General features: G+C 37.5%; 1 protein-coding gene across 1 annotated transcript in view; it reads left to right on the top strand.

Annotated features, from left to right (window-relative positions):
* Window positions 1-25,754, top strand: part of NYAP2 (neuronal tyrosine-phosphorylated phosphoinositide-3-kinase adaptor 2) — a 246,582-nt gene that overhangs the window by 116,566 nt on the left and 104,262 nt on the right. The gene's annotated exons all lie outside the window — the stretch shown is intronic.

The following is a 25,754-nucleotide window of genomic DNA, read 5'->3' as shown; positions in this document are numbered from 1 at the left end:
AATCTATACACTATACTTGCTATTTAAACATACGGAATTTCATATAAAGAATGAATTCAACAGATGTGGAAAGACTGAAAAGGCACAAAGAGGACCCGGAGGGAATCCAGGAATAGTAACTTCAGGAAGTGACTACCATCCTGTGTGGGCTAAATGTTTTTGTCCTCCCCCCCTCATTCAAATGTTGAAATCCTCACTCACAATGTGATAATATTAGGAGGTGGGGCCTTTGGGAGGTGGAGCTCTCATAAATGGGATTAGAGCCTTCTCTATCCCTTTGCTCTCTACCATGTGAGGACACAAGGAGAAGGCAGCAGCCCACAAACCAGGAAGAGAGCCCTTGCCAGACTGACCATGTTGGTACCCTGATCTTGGACCTCCAGCCTGAAGAATTGTGAGTAAAAAATTTATGTTGTTTATAAGCCATCCGATCTATGGTACTTTGTTATAACAACCTGAACAGGCTGGGAAATACCTTTGGGAGCAAAGGGAGGAGATCATTAAACCCCAAAAGCTTGGAGGAAGGGCACTAACAGCTAGGCATGTGAAGCTCTGAGGAGAGGTCACTGCCTGGCGGCTGCTGCTTACACAACATAAGGAAGCTGGTTCTGGGATTGCTAGAAGATCCTGGAAACTGTAACCAAATGCCACCCCTGTGGTGAAAAGCAAGAAGCAAAATAGGAAGAAACAAGTCCCTCCCTCTTTCAACTATGCTGCCTTCCTCTAGCGCCTCCTACAGGAACAATCTAACAGGGAACACCTGGCAAAGCATAAACGTGGTTTGCAGAATTCCAACCCCAGAATCACAAGGCTGAACGTGGAGGGTGGGATCGAAGCTGAGAAGCAAAACCTTAATAACCAGCACAGTTTGTTATAACCATCTTTTTCATTTTCATGAACATAATCATTTTTTAAAAGTCCCAGTATCAAAAAGTGTACATACCTTCTATTCTTCACTTATGCTGGGGTGAGGAAGTGGATCAACCTTAAGGATTAAAAAAGAAAAGATAAAAGAAATGTTTTCCAAAAATAAAAAAAAATATATATTTCACTGACCCATAATAATCTGGTCCCTTACTTCTGTTACTAATCCTTTTGTCTGCCAGATTTTTCATTTTTCAGTGCAGTAAAAACAATAAGATAAACAAAATATATTCTAAAGTAACCCAAGTCCAAGTTTTTTTTTCTTATTTCTTCCTATGACCTTAATACAAACTATTTGCATTATAGAAAAATTTCCCAATCCAAAAAATCTATAAAAGTGTCATCAGATAACATTTTTCTTATATTATATATAGAGAGAATAAAACAGGAGTTACCAGGATTGAGGTGGAGTAGGGAGAAAATGATGTAGGTCAAATAATACCAAACTAGCAGATGTGTAGGATGAACAAGGTGAAAGACAGAATGTAAAGCATGAGGACTACAGGTAACAATGTGTATTGTATTCAAGATTTTTGCTAAATGAGTAGATTATAGCTGCTCTTGCCATGGGAAAAGGGGATGGGCAACTATGTGAGATGATAGACATGTTAACTTGTTCCCTATAATAACCACTTTACTACATATGTTGTATACCCTAAATATACACAATAACATTTATTTTGAAAAAGAAAAGAAAATGTTGATAACAGCTAATGCACAGATCATGGGAATTTTGAGCAGCATTTGTGAAATAATCACAGCTTTCTAAATGCAACATCATAGCAGCATACAGAAACTGGAAGCGTTTTCCAGTTTTCCTTCACAATTTTTCATCTTTATTTATTTTCAATACAAAATATGCTAATACTTTTGGAATGATTTTTCAAAGATAATTTGTAGACCAAAATAGTCATGTTCAAGCTTATTCCAGAAGGATTGATATTTTGACCAACCATTTGGAAGGAGATGTGAGCAGCTGAAATAAATATAGTCTGAGGTAGGAGGGGGAGAAACAGGCATTTTGTTTCTTATGTTTTAAAAATATATTTTGCGCACCTGGTTTAAGTTTTTATTTTATTTTCTTTTCCTTCCCTTTTTCAAATTACATGTAGGTAAGATCAAACTTGGGCTAATCAGAAGAATCCTCTTTTCCCTGTCCTGGGACTGGTCTTTTTAGATTTGACATCACAACCAAAGATCCTATGCTATTAAAATCTCCTAGTAATAGTTTTAGGTTAATAGTAACATACTTGATTTTTAGAGGTCACCAGAACCTCCAGAATTATGATCTATCCCTAGTTATTAATGGTAAATGTGTAACTAACAGATCTGGTCTGTGTGCCAATGAATGCCCGATAGGCTTTCTGGAAGGATGTCTTCATCCTATCCACAGGGGACCATTGCATTGCAAACCCATCTAAGTCTGATTAACTCTTCTCCTCTTCCTCCATCTAATAAAAACATCAATCTGGCTCATTTCGAGCTGAGATGAGGACAATAATAGTGTTTCCAGCATCACCTTGGGAGCCGGTGAGGAATACAGGTGGAAGGTACTGGTTGAGGGTGCCCCTCTGCCCCGCCATTCCATTCAGCTTACTCAGTGATCATCTAAGCAGTGGTTAAAGTTGCTCCCCTCCATCCCCACAAATCCTGACACCACATCCAACAGTCCTTGCTCTGCTCTGTTGTTTCTATAGCAGTCATTACCTTCCAACTTAATTATTTATTATGATTGTTTATTGTCTGAATCCTAGTAGGATATACACTCTATGAGGGTAGGAATCTTTTCACTGATGGAGCCTCACCAGCGAGGACACCTAAATATCAGTTACATGTGTTCATAGGAACGTATTTAGAATGTCACCCTGTTAGAAAGCCAGCTTTGTTTCTTTAAGGGAACATTCTCTTCTGAAAAACATTCTCTTAAGTGAACATAAACATTTTCTCATTCTGTGCATATACTTTAATAAGTATGTAATACATGCAACTTTGTTACATGTTGAACATATTACATTGGTTACTACTAGCTGCTGCAAACTAGATTTTAGTGGCTTAACAAAAAAGAAATTTCATAATTGCACATGTAGTAGTCCAAACGTGGGTGTGATTGATCTGGGGTGGCTTTTCCCCGTGTGGTAATTTTGGCATCCAGACTTCTTTGGTGTTATGGCTCTGCTGTTCATAGGGCTCCTCAGTCATCAGTGTCCATATAGTTGAAGGGAAAGAGATGGCTTCTTAATCACCTTGGCCATTTGAATCACCTAAAGTGACACACGCCACTTCCAATCTTATTCCATTGATCAGAGCTGTCGTGTGGCTGTACCTGGGTGCAGTAGGTTGTGCAGTCTCTTCTCAGCAGCTACTTCCTAGGGACAGCTCTACACTATGGTAGGAGAAGAATGCATTTGGATGGATTGCTAAATATCCCATTCTGCTACATTTCATGATCTAGATTTCCTGCAGAATGCACCCCCATTGCTTGGCTCTATTAGTGAGGTTTACTGTAATAATAATGCATACCAACCAGAAGAATACAATGGCTGACTCACATCAATGTCTTTGGCTGTGCTAAACTTCACACCATTGGTCAGGTTCAGATCTAATTCAAATGTCTCTTGTTCTGTGATGACTAAGCAGCAACAGCACTTGGGACATGCTTTTCTCATAAGCATGATTGAAAGAGGACAAGCCAAACTACAAATATCTAAATCCTTTCTCTTATATATAGAATAGACTAGGTCTGCACTAATTTCATCAGTCAAACAAGTCACATGGACAAACTCAACAAAAAGAAGCAGGGGAGACTATTTCTTCCATGGCTTAGGTGGTGTGATGGGGGAGTGAATATCTAATGACAAATTATGCTCCCCCCCCACACAACCCCAACACACACACACACACACACACACACACACAGTTTGAGCAGAGTCAAACACAGAACTGGAGTTTGCTATGGCATTTCAAATGGCTTCACCTGAGAATGGAAGAGCTGCTGAAGTGAGAGATGCTTTCTTCTCTTTAACTTATTCTCACTTCCTGGAAAGGCTGACACTTAATAAGCAACAATCTCAGCTTTTCTTCTGTCCAATACTTCCTTTGTGGTCTACTATTTTCAGGCTACTTCTTATGCTCCAACAATTAGTCATTATCCTCTCTGAATTTTGGGTAGGATAGGGAATGTCACCTGAAATGTTTGCTTTCTCCATCTAATTAATAGGCACCCATTGAAGGTTTATAAAATCACACCAGTTCTACAAAGACTTCTTTACCTTCTGGGAATTGAGTATCTTATTTTTTCTCTGTTCCATCCACCTACCCATCCATCCATCCATCCTTTCAAAAATTATTTAATGCCTGCTTACTATGCGTTAAACATTCTTTTACTAAATGGGCATGTAACATGAATAAGATTTTCAAGAATATCTCCAATTTCAGGGACCTTATATTTTAGTGGCGAACACAGATATATGAGCCAAAACATAAATACAATTTTAGATAGTGCTAATGTTGTGCATAACTGGAAATGGGGAATTACAACTATACGGGGGAAAGTAACAGCATTAAATAGGTGTCAGGGAGGACAATAATTGAGCTGAGGATAAAACAGCCATGCATTTATAATCAAATATATAATTCTAATCAGGGTCGCCATACCAAAGAACCTGTTAAGCTTCTCCTTTTCTCTTTTTTCTTCCTGGCATCCATTTATCATGTTTAAGTTGTCAGGTGAATACAAAAAGGGCTAAGTGGAAGAGACTGGGCTGATTGCCAGGGTCTACAATTTGCCCAGTTATTTTAAAATTAGGTGGAATCACATTGTTTGAAGGGCCTTTGTTTTTCTAACAAGGCCACAATTGAGCAAATAAAGTTAATAATGTTGCCTAATGCATTACAGTACTAATTTAAAAGATCTAGTAATAAATGAATAAGGATCCTAAGAAATATTTCTTCCTTACTCTGGTTTTCCTGCCCTGCCTTGGTATTGCTTTGGGTACTGACTGTTTTTCTTTTTTAATTTTTTTTTTCCATTTCAAAATATTAAGAGGGTACAAATGTTTTTTGTTACATGGAGACCTTGTATGATGCTAAGTCAGGGCTTCTGGTGCGTATGTCACCAGAATAGGGTTCATTGTACCTAATGGGGATGAGTACTGAAGGTTTCGGTCCCATGGTGTGACCCTGAAGGGCATGATCTAACTGTGGGGGGAGGCCTGACTTCTCCAACTAACATTCAGCGTATTTTGGATTATGGTTAAGAACCAACAATGGAGGTAACAAAGTAAGCACTTGAGATTTCTATGCTTGGCTTCATATTAGTTTCCTTTTGCTGCTGTGTAAGTTTGTATATCACAAACTTAGTGGCTTTAAACAACACATTTATTGCCTAGTAATTCTGCTAACATGCGTCTCACTGAGCTGAAATTAAGGTGTCAGCAGGCCGGTATTCCTTGTGGGAGGCCATGGGGAGAATCCCTTTCCTTAACTTTCCCAGCTTCTTAAGGCCACTCCTTGGTTTATGACCCCTTCCTTCCTTTTCAAAACCCAGCAATGACTGGTCGAGTTCTCATGTCACAGTTCTCTGACCCTGCTTCCATCGTCCAATCTCTTTCTCTAACAACAGCTAGAGGAGACAGGTTCTCTGTTTTAAAGATTCCTGTGATTCGACTGGACTTCTCTGGATAATCCAGGCTAACCTCCTCATCTCAAAGTCCTTAATCTTCATCACATCTCCAAAGTCCCCTTTGCTTTGTAATGTATTGACAAGTTCTAGGGTTAGGACATGGACATCTTTGGGGGTGCCATTGTGCTGTCTACCATAGCTTGTCTTTAAATTTATGACTGTATCTTCCACTAATGTGGGAAGCATCGCCAGATAGAGCCATTTTTAACAAGACTAACCTGATTCCTGGCAATGGGCAAAAAGAACAAAAATGTTTTCTTAGCACTGGGAGACTACTCAGTTTTCAACCAAGAACTGAATTCATCTCGGGCCTGAGTAAGTACTCTTTGTGACATGCTACCAAAAAGCTCCAGCTTGTTTGGTTTTTGTAACTGGAATTTGAGTCACCCCTTGAGGATGTTTTATGACAACCTGGAGAAATTGTTTTCTTGTGTTGGGAGGTGGAGGCTGTCTTCTTTCTCTCTATGTTTTAGAATCATCCCCTTCTGTCCTTTTGATGGATTCCAAATTGTTCCTGGGAGGAAACTCTGGTAATAATTCTAATTTCAGCTTCTCTTGCTCTGGGGACTGATTTGAGCCTTGTCTTTGATATTGTACTTCTCTAATCATAATCCTGACTTTCTGAAATATAAGTGTCAGTAGAGAAAAGGCTTGCCAACTCTATTGCCCATTTATCACTGAGAAGATGCTTTTAAGGAAGCTCTTAAATGAAGGCATTGTACAAATGCCAAAAAAAAAAAAAAAAAAAGGCACTATGTCTGGGGATTAAGGCAAGCTTCCCATTGTCTGACCTCAATTAGAAAAAGCAGAAATATTTCTAAGGATTGCTTTTGAGACGTGTAAAGTGGCTTACTGGATGTTGGAGTTAACTCTCTCCTAAGCTGAAGATTTTTGCTGTTAGTGATCCAGTATCCTTGCCCCTTTACTTCGTTTCAGAAACTCCTCATGAATTTATGTAGGGACCTCTCCTTAGGGCCTGTGTTTGGATTTAAACATGCACGTACTGGAAGTGAGGAGGAATAATTATGTGCAAAATAAATGAAAGGAACTTTAAAATCTCCAAAAAGACACACAAACATAAGATTAAAATATTTGGACTGAAATGAATTGGCAATGCCCAACCTTTTTTTTTTTCCATTATTACTCCTATAAGGAGTTTTTTAAGATATACTTTTCCTAATCACCCTTCCATGAAATTTTAATAACAATTATATACTGTATATCTCCTTATGTGCTATATATGTATCTGTGTTTTATACATGAAAAAAATAAGATATTTTGCCCCTCCCCCAGAACCAACTTTCACCCCACTGGGGAAGATATTACCCCCATTGAGAATGTAGGATGTAAATTGTAAGGGGCATATTTTATTTTCTCTCCTCCCCAATTTCATAATATTATAATCACTTATAATATTTTAAGTCTCATTATGACATGAGGATCATAATATATACATATGTAAAAAGAATGATAAATAGCAGCCATTACCCACCCTCTTCCTCAAGTCATAGAAAAATTTTTTTTCGATATCCATCTAGGTTATGCACTTACATATTTACACACACTTTACAAAGATATAGTTTTCTAAATCATAACCATTTTTCTATGTCAGTAGGCATATATCACAACATTATTTTCATTGCAGAGTACTTTATTATATATATTGTAAATACCTCATAATTTAGATACACAATACTCTTGTCAGATATTTATGTTGTTTCTAACTTATTTTGAAAGAAACAACACTATGATATAGAGCCTTGAACATATCTTTTCATACATGACTGAATATTTCCTTGGGAGCCATGCCTACAAGTCCAATCTTCCAGGCAAAAGCAGTGCACTTTCCAAGGAATTTGATATATGATGCTAAATTGCCCACCAAAACAGCATGGTTTTCTTCAAAAAGCCATAATCATAGCAAAATTTGGATAGGCTCTGGTAAATTGAGTGGTATCTTCCTACCAATAAAATACTGCATTTGCATCCAGATGATTGGGTATATTTTTAGAGGGTGTAATTGTTCAATTGGAACAGAAACTCTGTGGAACAAGCAGGAACTGGAAGGATATTTGTGATGTGTTCAGAATTTTACATGTGTAACTTGGCTCAGCAAAACTATACGGGCTTTTGTGGACAAAGGAGCAGGGAAAATGATTTTAATCTAAGTTGTTTTTTGTTTGATCCATTTGAATTTTCTTTCTTACTTTTTCTTCTTCTAATATGGTCCACACATTTTATCTTAGCTTTTTAAATAGATTAGCTGTAGAAGTCAGAGAGGGAAGAGATGCAGGCAAGGCACACCTTCCCCAAAACTGTCTTTCTTTCTTTCTTTCTTTTTTTTTTTTTGTGGCTTCTCATTAATTTATCAATTCAACAAATATTTTTTGAGCAAGTAGTTGATGATTGGCACTGCTGCAGGCCTAGGGGATATAACAGTGCTTAAAAAGAAGTCTCTATCATCATGGAGTTTATGTTCCAATGGGGAGAGGCAGCAATAAACCAATATAAACAAATATGACAGCAATTAGAGATGAATGTTATGAAGATAAATAAATGAGTCATCGGTAGGGAGGAGGAGAGACAGCGGAATGACCATTTTGGATAATGTGGTCAAGGGGAAACCCTCGGTGATGAGGTGATATTTGAGCAGAATTGAAAGAAGTAGTGGAGAAAGACATGCAGATATCTGGGAGAAGAACATTCCAGACAGAGGGAAGAGTAACAATAAAGGCCTGAGATCAGAACATGCTTGGCAATTAGGAATGGGAAGGAGGCTGGTGGGGCTGGAGCAGAGTGAACCTGGAGGAGAGGCACAGAAGATGAAGCTGGAAAGATGGACAAGGATAGTCCATCCTTGGATAGTCAATACAGGGAATGATACGAGGTAGTAGGGACTCCACGCGTCTCATATTTTGAATCATTGCATTCCTCTATCCAACTCACATTTTAAAGTTCCTGCTATGTTTCAGAGCCCCAGCGAGACAGTGGTTATACACAGGAAATGAAGACAGGCAGAGCTCTCACGGAGCGAGTGTTCCAGGGGGAGAAACAGACAAGTATAGAGGCAGTTATACTTTATTGTGATAGTGCTGTTATGGGTAAAATAGAGGGCTTTAGCTGGAGTGCAGAGGAATAACAATTCACCTAGATAGTTGCAATGTAAAAATCAGTATTTTTTAATAAAACGATTATTTTATTTTAGTAGCCTACATATATCATTCTACTGTTGTGTTATTTTGACATTAAACGTTTAATTGTCTGCTTGTCTGCTTTTCTGAATTGGGTTTTGGAGTTAGGGGCCACATCTTTTCATCTGTTTGCTTCAGTTCATGGCAATGAATTTATGATGAAAAATAAATCATTCCACTAATGTCTGCCTTCCTGTCTTTTGAGAAGTTCTGGACGTAACTGGAACTTAGCTAACGGATTAAAATGTTAAGAAAAGCTCACTAGAAATCTGGAAGACAGAGGGGGTAGGAGGGAGTGGGAGCAGCAATTTGGATCCACTGGTGCTTTTCCTACTTGTTTTGTCAGTTGTGAGTCTCACTTGCTGGTAAATAGTTAGAAATTATATGTGTTTTGTTTCCCCTTTAAATGGTAAATTCACTGGGGGAAAGAACAGTCTCTGCTATTGCTTTGTGTGGGCGTATGACAAATGATACATAAATGAGGAAAAACAATTCTTCCCATTGGAATCTGCTCACAGAAATACATAGAAATATTCTAGAAATCCAGGGCATGTGGCTTCTGGCTCATTCTAAGGGCATTTGCCGTATGTGTTCTATGACTCAATTATCTCCATGACTTTAGGAATTTCTGCGACTCTTTCAAACAGCTTGCTGGGGTATGCCCTGGGAAAGCTCTCATTCTCCTATCTAAGTGCTATGTACTTTCGGGTGATTGTAGGAGAATTTTAGGACATGGGTTTGATTGCAAAGGACCTTATCTCCAAGGTAACACCAAAATTCCTATTGGCTGAGAACACTTTGTCTTCCCTGTTTGGGTTTTTGTGCTGTTTGAAAAGTGTTGCAGGAGCAAATTAACTTAGAATGTTCCGAGTCGAGGGAATGGAAGAGGCAGTGCTATTCCCAATTACCTTGTGTACCTGTTCTGTATAGTTTGTACCTGCTGGGTAAGCCAGGATACTACCCCAAACCTTGTACCTGTTAATATTAACTTCCTCTTATGTTGGATCTCTCTACTTGTACATTTCCAGTACCTTGTAGTTGTTTTGTCTGTACCTAAACTGCCTGCTTAGCTTGGGTGTACTTTGTATCTTTTCTTTCATTTTAATGGTGACAAGCCTTTGCAGCTTCTCACACAATTCATTCTTTCTCTATGGATATGATGTCTAATGTTGAGACCAGGTGTACCCACTTATTTATTCCTTGCAAAATATTTCTGAAATGAAATTAATAAAGGGTGTTTAGAAGGAATGAACAGTGTGAAGGTTTGCATCTTTTTATCTGTAACTTTGCAAAAGATTCTAATTTTGTTCTAAAGTAGGTGCTATACTAGGAGCCATGGCTCTAGAGGTAAGGAAGACAAACACAATCTCCCTGTCTAGGGGAGGAGAAGGACATTAAATAAGCAGTAACACAAATAAGCATGCACCTAGGAATGGTGGCAAGAAAAAAGGAAAGGGTAACAGGGGAGATTATTCTCAGATTGACCTTCCAGAAGAGGTCCCTGAATGAACATTTAACCAAGACCTAAAAGTTAAGTAGGAAGGGAGGTAGGGGAATGAAGGGCGTTGGAAAAGCCATCTCAGGTTTAGGGTGCATTGGACAACAAAGCTCTGGGTGAGAGAATCTCTTTTGGTCTGAATCACTGGAAATAAAAAAGCCTCTGGTTGCAGGAAGTTATCAAAGGAGTGAGCACTGTAAGATGTGGTTAGAGAAAGTTGGGAGCCAGGTCATGGAAGACTTTGTTTATTCTAATAATTCTGGGAAAGCATTGCCATGTTTTGGGCAGAGATGAAGGACTGGGTTAGTGGTATGGTCAGAGTTAATTGATTCTAGTATTTACAACTTTATATATAAATGATCACAAAGTAGGGCATTTCTTGGTATGTAGGAGAGAGGGACAGATACACACAAACACATATTCATGCATATATACGCATACATATACATGTGTGTATACATACACATATATGTGTGTATATACATACATATGTGCATACATGCACATACAAACTCAAATTTGAGTTTGAAAATATACTTTCAGATTTGGCTTAGAATCATATCTCTAAATTCCCACTGTTATTACTCAAAATATCTAGGAATTAAAGTTTAACTTTTAGGTTAAGATTCCAGCCTGAGGTGGAGTTAGATGCGTAAGGTATGACCTGAGGGTTGGAAAAGCCTCATAGGCAACAACTTGAGGACAGAAATCTAAGAATAATACAGACTGGGTGAAGTATAATATCCCCCTCCTTTCTTACATTTTAGACACAGAATTTATGTTATCTTGGTGACATTTACTATAAAAAAAGGAAAACAAATCTAAAACTAAAACCAAGTAATAACCTCTGCAGTTGTCATAACTATTTGAATAATAAACACTAGATTCACAAGGAGCGAGGCAAGGAAGGCTGAGGTCTCCCCCGGGGTGTTACCTTGGTGTGGCCAACTATGGGCCTGCTTCTTCAGGGCCCTGGCTCTGAGATATTATTTTTCTCTGAACTTACTATGGATTAAACAGAACTGCTAAATACTATGAGAAGGCAAAGAGCAAAACTGATCTGAGGCCTTGGGTTCAACAGTCAAAGCTTACACTGTCCTATTCTCTAATGCTGCTTCAGCTTGTGTTTTGTTTTCAGCAAAACCTATGAGCTCAGAACCAAAAAGTACCAGTGTCTGATCCCTATGGTCAGTAAAGTTCTGACCTGGATCAAGTTATTCTGGCCAAGATGGAACCATTTTCCTGATCTGAATATAGAGAAAGGTAAATAGAACTTACATAAAAGACCCACTAAAGAAGTATTACATCACTGGGGTTAAATAAAAATTATGCACAAATAAAAGAAAATCCTTTCTCTTTTCCAACCAAACTCTTCAACAATGGAGGTAAGCTACACAGAGATGATGGAGTATCTGTAATATCAAAAGCTGAATTGCATAAATATAAAATAATCTATATGTTCATTACATGTATATGGCAGAAGACTTTAGGATGTCCTTGCAATGAGCCACCTCATTTTTTGGAAATATTCTCTCTTTCTCTTTTTTTTATAATCTAGTCACACATTTCCTAAATTTAAGAAGCATAGAAAATAACCCACAAATGTCATTTTGCAAAACCTGAGGGGTATATCTATGGTTTAGAAAAGAGGGTACTTGGATAAAAGGTGTTAATCTGTTGAATTTTCTGCATGGCCATATATATATGCTCTAATTTACATCCTTCACTATCTCTTTTGTTTTAATTTTAATTGCATTTTCAGTTAAAACTCACCCAAGGAAAATCATCTTTTTAAAAAAAAAAGAAATTTAAGCTGATAATAAAACTAAGAATGCTAGCACTAAAATGGTAATGTCCAGAAAATTTCAATGCCTATATATATTTTTTAAAAAGCTTATATTTTTTCAAAGTAAATTCACTTCTATTACATGTACATACATGGGACATAAACCTAATACAGAAGAAAACTGACATATTGATCTCACAGTTCAATAAACATAAACTCTGTATTTATTTGGGTAATCACTCATTTTATAATTTCCCAGAGCTGGTAGGTACTTTGGTATTGGTGCCATTAATTTTTATAGCTCTGTGCTAAATAAATGTGAAATATGTGTGAAAACATATGTGCTCTTAGCTTCCAATGTAGTCAGAGAGATTTTCCTATGTGTAGCCATAATAATTGATAATGATACTGGTTCTACTTTTTAAGCCCTTTTTTTAGTCTCAGGGAGTATGTCAAATACTAAGTTATAGTATCTTTTTAAATTTTCACAACATCCGGTGAATAAGCTTCACTACATCCATTTAAGAGATAAGCTTAATGAGGCTTAAAAAGGTGAGCGTTGACTCTCCAAATGGCACACAACCATGAAAGCGGGATTAGAATTTGGGCTACTTTGACTCATGAGAGAGTTTTGGAAATATTTTTTTTAAATGGTTAACACGTCCTTAACTGTATGTTTGTAAAACAAATATGTACTATCATCTACATAGGCAATAAGTTTTTGACTGTATGATAACTAGATTCAGATCGCCTGCCTTCATAGCCAGTTTCTGCCATTGGGGCAAGGAATTCAATTTTTCTATAACTAAATTTCAATGTCTGTAAAATGGAGTTTACAATAGTATCTATACCTCATAGGGATGTTGTGAAGATTACATGAAATAATCCCCCCAAAACACATTTCCTGATATAAAGAATGCATTTGATAAATGGTAGCTATTATTATTATACATTATTATCATTATTACTATTATTGTTGAAGTTACACTTTCATTAACAGGAGATGTTAGCACACATCAACACAACTTCAATAAGGTTGAATGAAATGTTTTATGGTTCTGTAATTCCATGCTGCTCCCTCTGTGATCTCAGATACTTAAAAAGATCACAAATATTTCTATCTTTATATCACAACCAGGACAGACTTACAAAGGATAATCCTCAGAAGACTGCATCTGTGGAACTGCAGGGATTCAGCTTCTACAGAGTTGACTGCCCCAAGGACAGGAGAAATGTTCCAATCGTTAATCGGATTTTTCTTCCAACTTACTTTTCCTTAACGTAATAGCCTCCTGGGTCGAATCCAAATTAACTGAGCTTCTATTGGGTGCTCAGCATCATGCATTTTCCACAGGCACTTTTATTTTATCACAATATTTTTTGCTTAAGACTTAGGAAATCAACTTATTTGGTAACTTCCTTTCACTGCAGGTGGAGATGCTATGGGACATAGCTACTGTGAACTTGTAAAGAAAACTTGCTAATGGCTTCAAAATATTTGGGCAAACCAAGAAGAGTTATACCAGTGGTTTAATAACTCAGCTATCCCTAAGTTTTAAACGTATATATTGTTTTCTGTGGCTTGGACTTCCTAGTATTTGATTGATCACTGGGTAGAGATGATTAATATAGAGAGATAAAACCACTCAGAGAGCTTGGTTTAGGAAACCTATAGTAATGTGTGTGTATGTATGTGTGTGTGTGTGTGTGTGTATACAGTCACGTGTCATTTAACAATAGGGATACTTTCTGAGAAATATGCCCTTAGGTGATTTTGTCATTGTGTGAACATCATGGAGTGTACTAACCCAAACCTAGATGGTATAGCCTACTACATACCTAGGCTGTATGGTATAGCTTATTGCTCCTAGGGTACAAACCTGTACAACATAGAAAAGATGCTATAAAAAATATGGTATTATCTCATGGGACTACTGTTGTATAGAGGCCATAGTTAACTGAAACATTGTTGTGGTGCATGACTGTGTGGGTGTATATATGTGTATGCGTGTGTGTATATACACACACACACATATATATATATAAGCACACATATATTTAACTTCTTTGATGACACTGGATGCTTTTACTTATTTATTTTTATTTCAAAATATTAATTAAGGGGGTACAAGTGTTTTTCTTACACGGATATAATGCTTAAGTCAGAGCTTTTGGTGTGCTCATCACCAGATTAGTGCTCATTGTACCCAGTAAGTTTTTATCCCACACCCACCTTCCTTCCCTCCCCACTTCTTGGTTTCTCATGTTTATATTGCTTTCTGCCCATGTGTACCCATCTAGTAGCTCCCACTTATTAGTGAGGACATATGGTATTTGATTTTCCATTTCTGAGATACTTCACTTAGGATAATGGTCTCCAGTTCTATCCACATGGCTGCAAATAACATTATTTCATTCTTTTCTATGGCTGAGTAGTACACCATGGTATCTATATACCACATTTTCTTTATCCACTTGTGAATTGAAGGGCACTTAGGTTGATTCCACATCTTTGCAATTTGTGAATTATGCTGTGATAACATTCAAGTGCAGGTGTCTTTCTGATAAAAATGGCTTCATTTCCTTTGGGTAGATACCCAGCAGTGGGATTGCTAGATCAAATGGTAGGTCTATATTTATTTCTTTGAGGAACCTCCATACTATTTTCCATAGAGGTTTTACTAATTTGCAGTCCCACCAAGAGTGTATAAGCGCTCCTTTCTCTTTGCAGTCACACCAGCATCTATTGTTTTTTGACTTTTTAATAATGGTATATAACTTTATTTAAGTTATTTTCCTAGATAAATCTAACAGTTAAGATTAAGTACTCTTGCAAATTATAGGGTGATAAACTTTCATTTAAAAAAATTGAAAATGGAGGGAAGAAGAAAGAAAATTTGAAGGGATATATGAGAAAGAGATTTGGAAACTTTGAATCATTACACACTCAGAATTTATGGTTCAGTGAACAGTTATTTATAATAATAATTGATTGCCTATTGGGAGCAAGTCACTGTGTTAAGTGTGTTGGGAGATTCAAAAAGATGAATTGATTTTGCCTTTAGAAAGCTTGTAGCCTTTAGGAGAGGGAAGCCTATAACCAAGTACAAGATAGGCAGTAAAGAAGTTCATAAGAAAGAAATGGTGAAGCCCAAGTTGAAAAAAGGAATAAGAGAAAAGGGAAGAAGTAGTGACATTTGAGTTTGGCCTGAAAGGATTGGAAGGGTTTTATTTAGGATAAGATGGTGGAAGAACAGGAGAAAATGTCTCAGCAAAGTCTGAACGCATACATATTTAGAAAGTGTGGGGCACAGTGATTTGGCCAGAGTGAACAGTATATGAAGAATACTAGAGGAAACAAGGATGGGAATTATTTTTGGTTTCAATTGGAGGTCTTACATTCTATTAGAGGTATAAAAACAATAATGGTCATGGCATTCATCATAGTAGTTCTTTACAGCTTCAGAGAAAGTCCAGTATGGCATCACTTTCATACATGTGAAGGATGAGAGTTGTAAAGGAGTTTTAGGGTATTTGCATTTCCTACATCACACATTAGTAGTGTAGTTTCAAATGGCCTTGCTACATTAAGTTTCATATCAGTAAATAATTTTTTTTTTGCCAGGAAATGGTTGTTTTCATCCCAAATTTATGGTCTGGGATAATGTTTACAAAGTCATTAGACCTTAGGTGTTTTATCCATTGCAGGATCTAACTTGTGATTTCTCTCTGCTGTGTTCCTTTATGCCTTCCTTTGACCTTTCCTTAGAGTATAAGGAAGCTGAAAGAGGAGCATTTTAATTTCTCAGTTAATTTTTCTGTCTTTCCTTTTTGGCAAGTAAAATATTTAACTTGCCTCAGTTTTTTCACATGGATAATGTTGAGTATTCCTTCACTGACCACTCTCGCATCCATGCCTTTATTTGTTTTGCCACTGTTATTACTCTTCATCGGTCTCTTCATCTTGCTTCTTAAAACAAATAATGCCTAAAAAAAATGGCAAATTATAGGGTTGCTCATGACTCTTTAGGATTATTAGAGAATATCTCAAATCCTGAATGCTAACTCTAAGAATGCCAAAGGTCTGTAACTGAGTCAATAGTGAACAAATACTATATATATATAGTAAGAACTTGTGATATTTTAGTCACTTACTCTGATGATTCAGCAAAGCTCAATACAGACCAAAAAGTCACTGTTCTCATGGAGATCATAGTCAAGGTGGAGAAAAGAAAAATGCCTACACAGGCACCTATAAGCTCACATAAACCAATTAAGAAGAAATAAGGAGAAATATCCAATAGCGATAAGTGCCAACTGGGTGCTCATAGAAGACTTCTTTGAAGAGATGACATTTATGCTAGACCCAAGTGACACAAAGAAGCCAGCTGCATATAGGAGATGTAGAGGCTGAGAGGGAAAGCTTCCCCTTTCACTCCTTGGGGGTTTCGCTGAAAACCAGCTGACAACACGCAGATTAATAGGAGAAAAGGCATACAAAATTTATTTTAATGTGTACAGCCTGGGGAAATCCCAGGGGAATGATTCCTAACAACCCAATTGGATCCAGATGTTAATATACCCTTCTTCATAGGGGAAAGGAGATGGCAGAAGTGTGGCAATTTAAGATGAAGTAAATGATTTTTAGAGGGGAAATGAATGGACTTGGAGAACATACAATGGCTTGGGATGAAGTCTGTTCTCTTTGAAATACTGAATGGGACCAAAATAGAAGACAATGGCTTATGACAAAAGTCTGTCCAGATGTGCTGATAGACTTCAATCTTGTTTTTTTACCATATGAGTTAAGTTAATGAAAGAGAAGAGAGAAGAGGTAATTACTTTCTTCTTCTGTGGGTTTGGACTTTAGGCAGATAACGGAATGTCAGAGAATGACTTCATCCTGTGCTTTGGAAGACACAGAAGATTGAGAGACAGGAGGTAGGGGAAAGTCAGAGAGACCTTGAAGCGTCCAGCCTGTCACAGCACCATATTTTGGGGTATCAGTTTATGAACCTCCAGAGAGACACAACCATTCCTGGGGGCAGGCATAAAATCGATGTATTAGAGAAACTGAAATAGTGATAGGTATACTGTTTTGAGGCCCTTCTAAGCGGCAGGCATTCTGCTAAGGGTTTTAAATGAACATATGTATTGTCTTATTTGATTTTCCTAAAAAGCGCTATAAATATCTCCTTATAGATGAAGAAAGCAAGGTTAAGTAATGGTTTGAGATCACTCAGTATATGGCACGAAAGGATTGGAACTCAGATCTGATTGCCAAGCATGTTCCCTACGGTTTGCCATCGTTCTCCTGTCTTATGCTCCACTTGTCACATCTATTAGGTTATGGAACCTAATATTTTAGCATCTCCTACAACTGGGATCATTCCTGCAGAATAGTTCCTCTGCATGATGGATACATTGCCTCCAGTTCTTTTCTCTACTCCTACCAGATTTGTGTAAAGGATGGAACAGCAAGTGGAATCTGAGAGCCTGTAGCAGCATAGCCAAGGAAATGCCTGCCGCACAGCTACAGTTCATGTTCTCTACAAGTGGGCTATGTCTAACAGGCATCTCATGTCCAGAACAAAAGGAGAGTGATTTGGAAACAAGATACTGCCCTAGAATGGAAATATCAAACTAGAAACTTGTGATAAACACTGTTAACAAAGGGCTGTCTACCTGGACAGATTTCTACAAAATGGTGTTACTGTGGTGAGTTGTAGATTGAGGCTTGTCCTCAATCTACAAGCTCAGAAACTCCATCTCATCAGATGTCTAGAGTAACCAAGATGTCATAATAACCAAGTTCAAAAGAGATGGGTGTATGAAACCAAGATTCCACGTTGCTAGTTTCTAATGAGAGACATATGCATAATACTTTGAAAATCAAAATTATTAAAATACTCCTTGGTAAATCTGAAGTCAGAAAAAGAATCACTTATAAGAATCATGTATGCAGTGGTTTCAGGCTCTGCTAGCATGCTGAGTCCATCTCCCTAACAGAGATAAAACAGAGGATCAGACCCCCTAAGTCCTGCTGTGAGGCAACACCAGGGCCTGCTCTGAGAGTCTTCTGGTTTTGCATTCACTGTGGCTGACAGCCTCCACTCTGGTTCTTCCTTTACATATGTTACTACCTTCAGTCTATATCAATCCAGATTTTTGACCATAAAGCATGCAATCACTTTTTATATCTCTTCTCTGAATCATCCTGTGGTGATTTTAAAATACTCAGAAGACAAGCTTACTTTCTTAATTTCTATGTTTTGAAAGAATGTTTTCTGTATCCTCAGGGTACAATCTGTATCCTAGTTCTATGAAAATGACAATAGCATTTTTCTATGAGATATCCACAGGCACAGGAAATTAATCTTAGAATTTTTTTTTTTTTTTTAGTTATCTATTGCTGTGTAATAAACCAACCCAAAATTCTGTGGTGTAAAACAAAAACAATTTATTATTTCTTATTATTCTGTGAGTTGACTTTATTTATATGGGTGGTTCCTCTGCTCTGTGTGACATTGGTTAGGGCCTCTTGTCTGTACTCAGCTGGCAGGTGGGATAGGTTGGAAGGTCGAAGAATGCTTCACTCATATATCTGGCCTATCTGTCCCCTCTATATGGCCTCTTCATATGACTAGGTTGAACTTCATAGCACGTTGCTCTAAGGGGTCTTACATGCAATTGACTTTCAATATAGAGGAAGTGAAAGCTGCCAGTCCTCTTAAGTCCAAGACTCAAAATAAATGTCCTTTCTGCCATATTCTATTGGTCAAGGCAAGTCACAAAGCCAGCCTTAATTTAGGGAGAGGAAGACAGTGCTACATCTTGATAGGTGGAATACATAAAAGAAGGAAAAAAATTGAGGGTGGCTATCTTTGAAGACTGTCTACCACAATTTGCCTTCTAGTCAAAATATTTCCAATAGGCAAAATATTCTCACCCTCTTGCCCAGAAGTTTCATTGCATTACAACAACAGCTTTAAATTCAGGATTTCATCATCTAAATCATGCCCACATACAATGAGGCTCTTTGGGTACAGTTTCTCAGGCACAGTTCCTTGGTTTCACTTTCTCATATGCAAAGGCTTTGAACTAAAGTACAATTTATCTGCACTACACAAACCCAACATACCCTGGTGGGTCAGGAGCAGGAAAACTGTAGTTCAAAAAAGTGGGGGCTGGAGAAAGGGAGGCACATAGAAGTCACTGGCACACGGCAATTCAGAAGTCCAATTAGATCCATGTGGCCAGTTCTCCCTACTCTGAAGGCAGAAAATTCATTTTGATTAGGGGCCAGTTCTGCTCCTTGGTTTTGCTCTCTGAGCTCTTGAATCTCCTTTCCAAGTAATCTTTTCTTGTCTGTGTATAATAAACTGTACCTGTGAGTTTTCTCACCTGCTTCAAGCCTGTAAAATTGTTGTGGCCCAAAGTCTTTTTCATTTAAATTTTGAATGGTCTCTGTCTCTTTTAGTCAAAGTGGGCAAACCTTCTTTGTAATTTTTGTGGTATGAATCAGATTATACTCCATTTCATTAGATGAAAGACAGAACCACATATTGCCTTGAAACTGGTTCCTGTCTAGAGTTGTGGTCAGGGCATTGTGGCACCACACTTGGTGACAGTCTTAAAAGCCCTGGGTTAACCACCTTAAATCTTGCAGAGATCTCAACAGGGGATCTTATAGCCACATCCTTAATTTGATTTTTACCCTGAGGCCACATTTTACTGGCAGAGCTCTGGATTTGACCTTTGCCATGAGGCCCTTTTTTACTTTGAAATCTTTTGCTGCTCAGAAAAGTCTTAATGGCAAATACTGCATTGGAACTATTTTCTTTCACTTCTTATTCAGATGAAGTTCCTTCCTTAGAGAGAAATATCTCTCTTGCAATTCTTTATTGTATGTGGCTAAAACAAACCATCTCACAGTTTCACATTGTTCCAGAACTCTCTTTGGCTGGGTTCATAATTTCATTAGGTGCAGTTGTCATTTTCTGCATTACCACTGGCAACAATCTTGCCAATTTTCCTCCAATCTATAATACCGCTCACTCTTTTTCCAGCCTCTAGCCTCCAAAAAGAAATTTCCTCACCAGCTTTTTAGCCTCTCAAAGTCTCACTGTCTTTTTGGCATCTGCTGCCCCGAATATCAGAGCCGATGCACAAGTTTTAGATTTTTGTTATAGCAGCACTGTACTGATAGGGAGAAAAAGAATTGCTGGAGCCATTACTGGAGACTGTCGATCAGAAACTTTCCGGTTTAGAATTTTTCAAATATTCTTTATCATAATCTATAAGAAATATGTGTGACCTAGGGATTTTCTGTGTTCTTATAAATAAATATTTCAAGAAACAATCTTTCTATCCCATGAAATGTACTCATATTTTCTAATCTATTATAAGTTATTTTTTAAAAAATGTTGGGTACAGATTCCAATTTTATTTTACAACAAATGGGTAGAAATGAGTAATTCAAAGAACAGTGGTTCAGATTAAAGTTTCTTATTGTATATATAGCAAACGTGAGTATAAATAAAATTGTATTTCAGAGTAATATGCCCAACATTGTGTACCTTGACTGAGGCAGAGAAGGGATCACGGTCAAGTCAAGTCTTTGGCAGAGAATCAAGCCAAGATTCTTTGAGTCCCACTGAACTTCACGACCACACTGCTGAGCGAGTTTCATGCCTTACTTTGTTTGGTTCCACCAAAATGTCGATCTGAATTCTCCATTTTTATTGTCACTAGATTCAGGCCTGTAACACAGTTCCTACAAATCTAACCCCCCTCTTTTTTGTACATTATTACACTTTCTTGTTTCTACTGTAAACAGACCAAGGGTATTTGCAACTTCCACTCCTTAAAAAACACCTTAATTTTAAAAAAATCCAATTTTGTGGATAGTATTGTGGGGCTTGTGACTGTGAAGATAAAAATATCCTTCAAAGCCGTGGAATTGTGAGTTGTGAAAAAGTTATTGTGAGCACAATTCTGCTGAAAGTGGGAAATGTGTCTCTCACCTAGAATCAGCCAGTTCCAGTATTGCATAGTGTGGACATTGTTTTCCTTCAATGGATCCACATTTTCCAGTTTGAATTCAAACTGTTTAAATTTCTCTCTATAACTAGATATACAAAGTTATCATTCCACTATTCCAGCATGGGCTGAGAGGACTGTTTAAAGTGATACTTTATGCCATATACAAAACAATGAACTACATAGTTTTTCCCCCTATTGTTTTCCTTTGTTTCAAAGAGTAGTAAAGATTGTAGTTGAGATTCTCTTAAATAATGTGATTGGTAAGGAATTCATTTTTTTTTTTCACTAGTAATATATACAGTTTGGGCTGGATAATCTCTAAAAACCCTTCAAATTATGGGATTCTGTGGCCAGAGTCTTTCTAGAAGGGGAAATGCTGACCTGTGCTGTATCTCTTTTTTCTCCTCTTGGGTGAAGAACACCTACAGATACTAAAGCATGATTCTATGTGACTTTTTTTTTTTAATAAGAAAAAAGTATTTCTGAAAGATAGGTTGACAAGGGATGTGATGAATTTCTAAAATTAACTGTGAAAGACAGATCATCAGGGCCTGACTGAAAGCCATGTATAACCTTTATGTTCAGATATCGCATTTAAAAAAAATGTCACTTTCTGCTTATTCAGTGCTACTGTCGTTATACTATTTTAAGCATTAAAATTTGTGTTCTGGAGCCGAACAAGAATTATTGCTTCTGTCTGTTGGCTTATTAGAAATAATTTAAAATTTATTCAAGAATGATAAAAATCACCTTTTTATTATTGTTGAATATGGTTGAAATTTTCAATACAATTGTATTGTCTTTTATTAGCAGTGTTTCAGCATCTATGTATGTAGCTGAAGACTATTTTTAAGTACCTTATAAAAAGTGACATTTTTAAATGAATTTTTTTAATTTTTAATTTTCTAGAATGAGGTTAAAGTAGAATAAATTATGGGACAATGTTGTGTGAAATTTCAGACTTTTCCTTATATAGATAAACTTTTAACACAGCAGGTATGACAGTTGAAACATTTCTTCATTGTTCTATAAATTATCTACTCAGTACTTGCACTAATGTAAAACCAGACGATACATGGAAAATGGAAAGAAAAATCACTTCATTAGAAAAGAAATTATTTCCTCCTCTGATTTTCCACAGAGATGAGACTGCAAGGGGGGAGGGTGTGGAAAGGAAAGCAGGTTTTTTTTTGTTTGTTTTTTTTTTTGGAAAAAAAGCCTTCCTTGATATTGAAGGAATGGATCTGTTTATTCATCTTGATCATCTGTAATTTATAACACTTTACTCTCTAAATATCCTCATACCCTCATTTCAAATTTGGATCAATGCTAAGGAGGAGGACGGGGGTGCGGAGGGAGATTGCATGAATTGTCTGAATCTACATGCATTGGGCTCCCTTAACCAGACAGGGAACGAAAGAGGGAAGCTTGCTCAGATAATGGGGGATTCCCTGGGCAAGGCTTGCTGGAGAATTATTTCAGCCTGTGGGCTGAACAAGCAGAGCAGCGTGGAGCAGGGAGTAAGTATACCAAAGCAAACAACAGCAAACAAACATCCAGAGAATGGGTCAGATTGAAGTAGCACATGTCTTCCATAAATGAGAGGCTGGAGAGTCAGATCAGGAAGACGTGGCATCACAGGCATGTGGTGGAAGCTGGCTCCTGGGCAGGTGTCTGGGATGTGCTCTTTGTGACATGGTTGCAGGAGGTGAGGAGGTAAAGTCAGGGGACAGGAGAATTTTACAGTGCTGGAAAACAGTTGCATTAATTCCAAAATGACAAAGCTCGTTAAAGTATTCCAATGCCAGAGAATGAAATTAAAGTGGGTGTTCATCATGCAACTGTAAAGGGCCTTTCCATAGGACTCAATAAATATCCTTGTCTTAGGTCACTAAGCTAATTTTGCCATAACAAAATAAGTGGGTGGCTTAAACTACAGAAATTTATTTTCCCACAGTTCTTGAGGCTAGAAGTTCAAGATCAAGGTGCTAGCATGGTTGATTCCTGGTAAGGGCTCTCTACGTGTCTTGTAGACTGCTGCTTTCTCTCTATGTTCTCATATGGCATGGGGTGAGGGGGTGGGGAGAGAAAGGGAGGGGATGCTTCTTTCTTTCTGTGTTCTCATGTGGCAGGGAGAGAGAGAGACAGTGAGAGAGAAAGTGTATGTGCCAGCTCGCTGGTGTCTCTTCTTGTAATCACATCATGAATGTCTCACCCTCATAACCTCACCTAAACCTAATTATCTTCCAAAGGATATATCTCCAAATACCATCACATTGGAGGTTAGGACTTCAATTTATGAAATTTTTGTGGGGGGAGGAGGACACAATTCAGTCAATAACAACTGTCATCTTTGATCATCTCATAGTCACCATAAGAGTGATGTATTATATTCTCTTTCCCTTGTCAGGCAATATCTATATGTGGTGTATCACTGAAATTGTTCTTGTGGTATAAATGCGTTGTCCAAATTCCTTCTTAATAAATAGTTGTTTCACCTTAATCACAAATATATTGTGTTCTGGAAAAGAAACTTCTCTTTCTTCAATTATTTCATGGATATAGAGGGTCTTTATATAATTTTTTTCTGTTTCTTTTCTCAAACAAAATGAAGTGTCATTTGCTCACATTTTGAGTATATCCCAATTATTGGTCTTATGTATTCCAAAGGCCACCTGTATGGAAAAGAGAGACAGTCTCTAGTGTCATTCATATTCTGTTCCTTCCCTGAATACCAGGTACTCCCAGATCTACCACTGATAGCCTCTCAGCCTGTGGAATCCTAGACTATAGTCTCACCTCAATGCAGCAGTGCTACCTAGAAAGAGACTCAGTAGATGCTTGAATTCTTGTACTGTTATTTCTCTCCATCGTCTATGTTGAAGTATGAGGCTTTAGTGAAGAGTCAAAGAAAACAAAAGTGAATTATAGTTTAAGAGGAAGAAAAATGAAAATCTCATTCTAAATATCTTTGTTTCCATACAATGAAGTTATCCAGCTCATGGATACGCCCTAATTCCTGGCCTCAGGTTAACCCTCCATTCAGAGAATGCTTCCCTATTCAGACTCCTCAAAGGATTCCCTCAACCCCACACAATTCAATCCCCAGAACCCAATATTTGTGGCAAATATTTTCCCAGAGCCTGAGTTACTTAGTCTTGAGTGATTTCATAGGGTTGAAGAGGGCAGGAAACAAGTTTCAGAAGAACACTCTGGGTGTGCTTTTGTTCTTTCAAGTCCTAACTACTTCAAAATTCTTCCTGTACTAAGTCAGTCAACCTTGTTCATTGGTTTATAGTTTTACTTTACTAGGGCTCAAATTTTTCTATATAATCTGATGACTTATTTAAATCATATGAAACTTAATATACTCAGTAGATCTCAAAACGAATAAAATTTATGCCAAGTTGGGTGGTACAGGGAATTTGGGTCCCTCCTAAAGAATGACTAACTGACTGGGTAGTTTTCACTCCATTATGTGTATAGGCTTTTCATTCTGGTCATTGAAAGACTTCACTGCTACAGCTCCCTGGAAAATGACATCTAGTTTTTCCTAGTATGAGTTAAAGGAAAAGTCTACATACATCAACAACCTACATTAACTACCTTCCCTTCAAAAAGCTGTTTGGTTATAGTGAGTAAAATATGATCATGGGTACAATGGCATAAAATGTTCCAAACCAGAGTGACATAAATAGTCACTACTGAAGCATTTGATTGGTTCCTTCATGCCTAAGGCAAGACTGATGCTTAGAGTAATTTATCCTTAGGCACTTTCCTTTCCTTTAATAAGTTTCAGAAGAACTCCTATGTCATAAGCTATGCTAGTTGGAAAAAAACGAAGAATTCAGACGTTTCCTGAATTTGGCCTTCAGACCCCTCTCTTCAGGCTGTAAATTACAGAGAAGGCTGTTATTCCTCACAGTTTTACAACCCTAAGCTATACTGTCAACTATATGCTATCTTCTACCGTAAGCAACTATATTCTGCCACGTTGCATAATAATGGTAATCATTGTAATCATATATCAACACAATGAGATAATGAGATAATAACAAGACACAGGTACCTTCTCTGCATGCTAAACAATTCATTTCAGTCTCAGACACTTGCCAGCCTGTTCCACCCTACTGTATGGTGTCAGAAGTTTATGTTCTGTCAAAAAAGGGGGGCTTGCAGCAGGCCATGGGATGTGTTGGTACACGTATCTTTTGTGAGTTTTCAGAAGTTATTCTTGAAGCTTACATATCATTCCCTGAGTTATTCCCTATTAAAACTCTCGAGGGCATTTTGCTGTGTCAGTGGAACATATCTAATAAATTCATTCCAAGACAGCATTTGGGATATCATAAGAGATCTTATGAACAAAAACAGACAAATACACCATAATCAACAATACCTGGAGATTTAGAGATTAACTTGTCTAGCCTTATAAGATTTTCACATCAATTTCCCCTGAAGTATCAGAGCCATCTATATAGAAGCTATTTATTTGAACCAAGACAGATTAAGTCTAGCAGGCTGGGAAATTTTTATCCTAAATGCAAGCAAGAGGTGATCATGAGTAATAGCCACATCAGTGAAAGGGCTCAGTCTCTATGGTATTTTGGAGACTATTTGTGTTAACAG

This window comes from Eulemur rufifrons, chromosome 1 (genome assembly GCF_041146395.1).
Source record: "Eulemur rufifrons isolate Redbay chromosome 1, OSU_ERuf_1, whole genome shotgun sequence".
NCBI lineage: Eukaryota > Metazoa > Chordata > Mammalia > Primates > Lemuridae > Eulemur > Eulemur rufifrons.
Note: the sequence above shows the minus strand (reverse complement) of the source record. Positions and strands in the feature narration are given on the sequence as shown.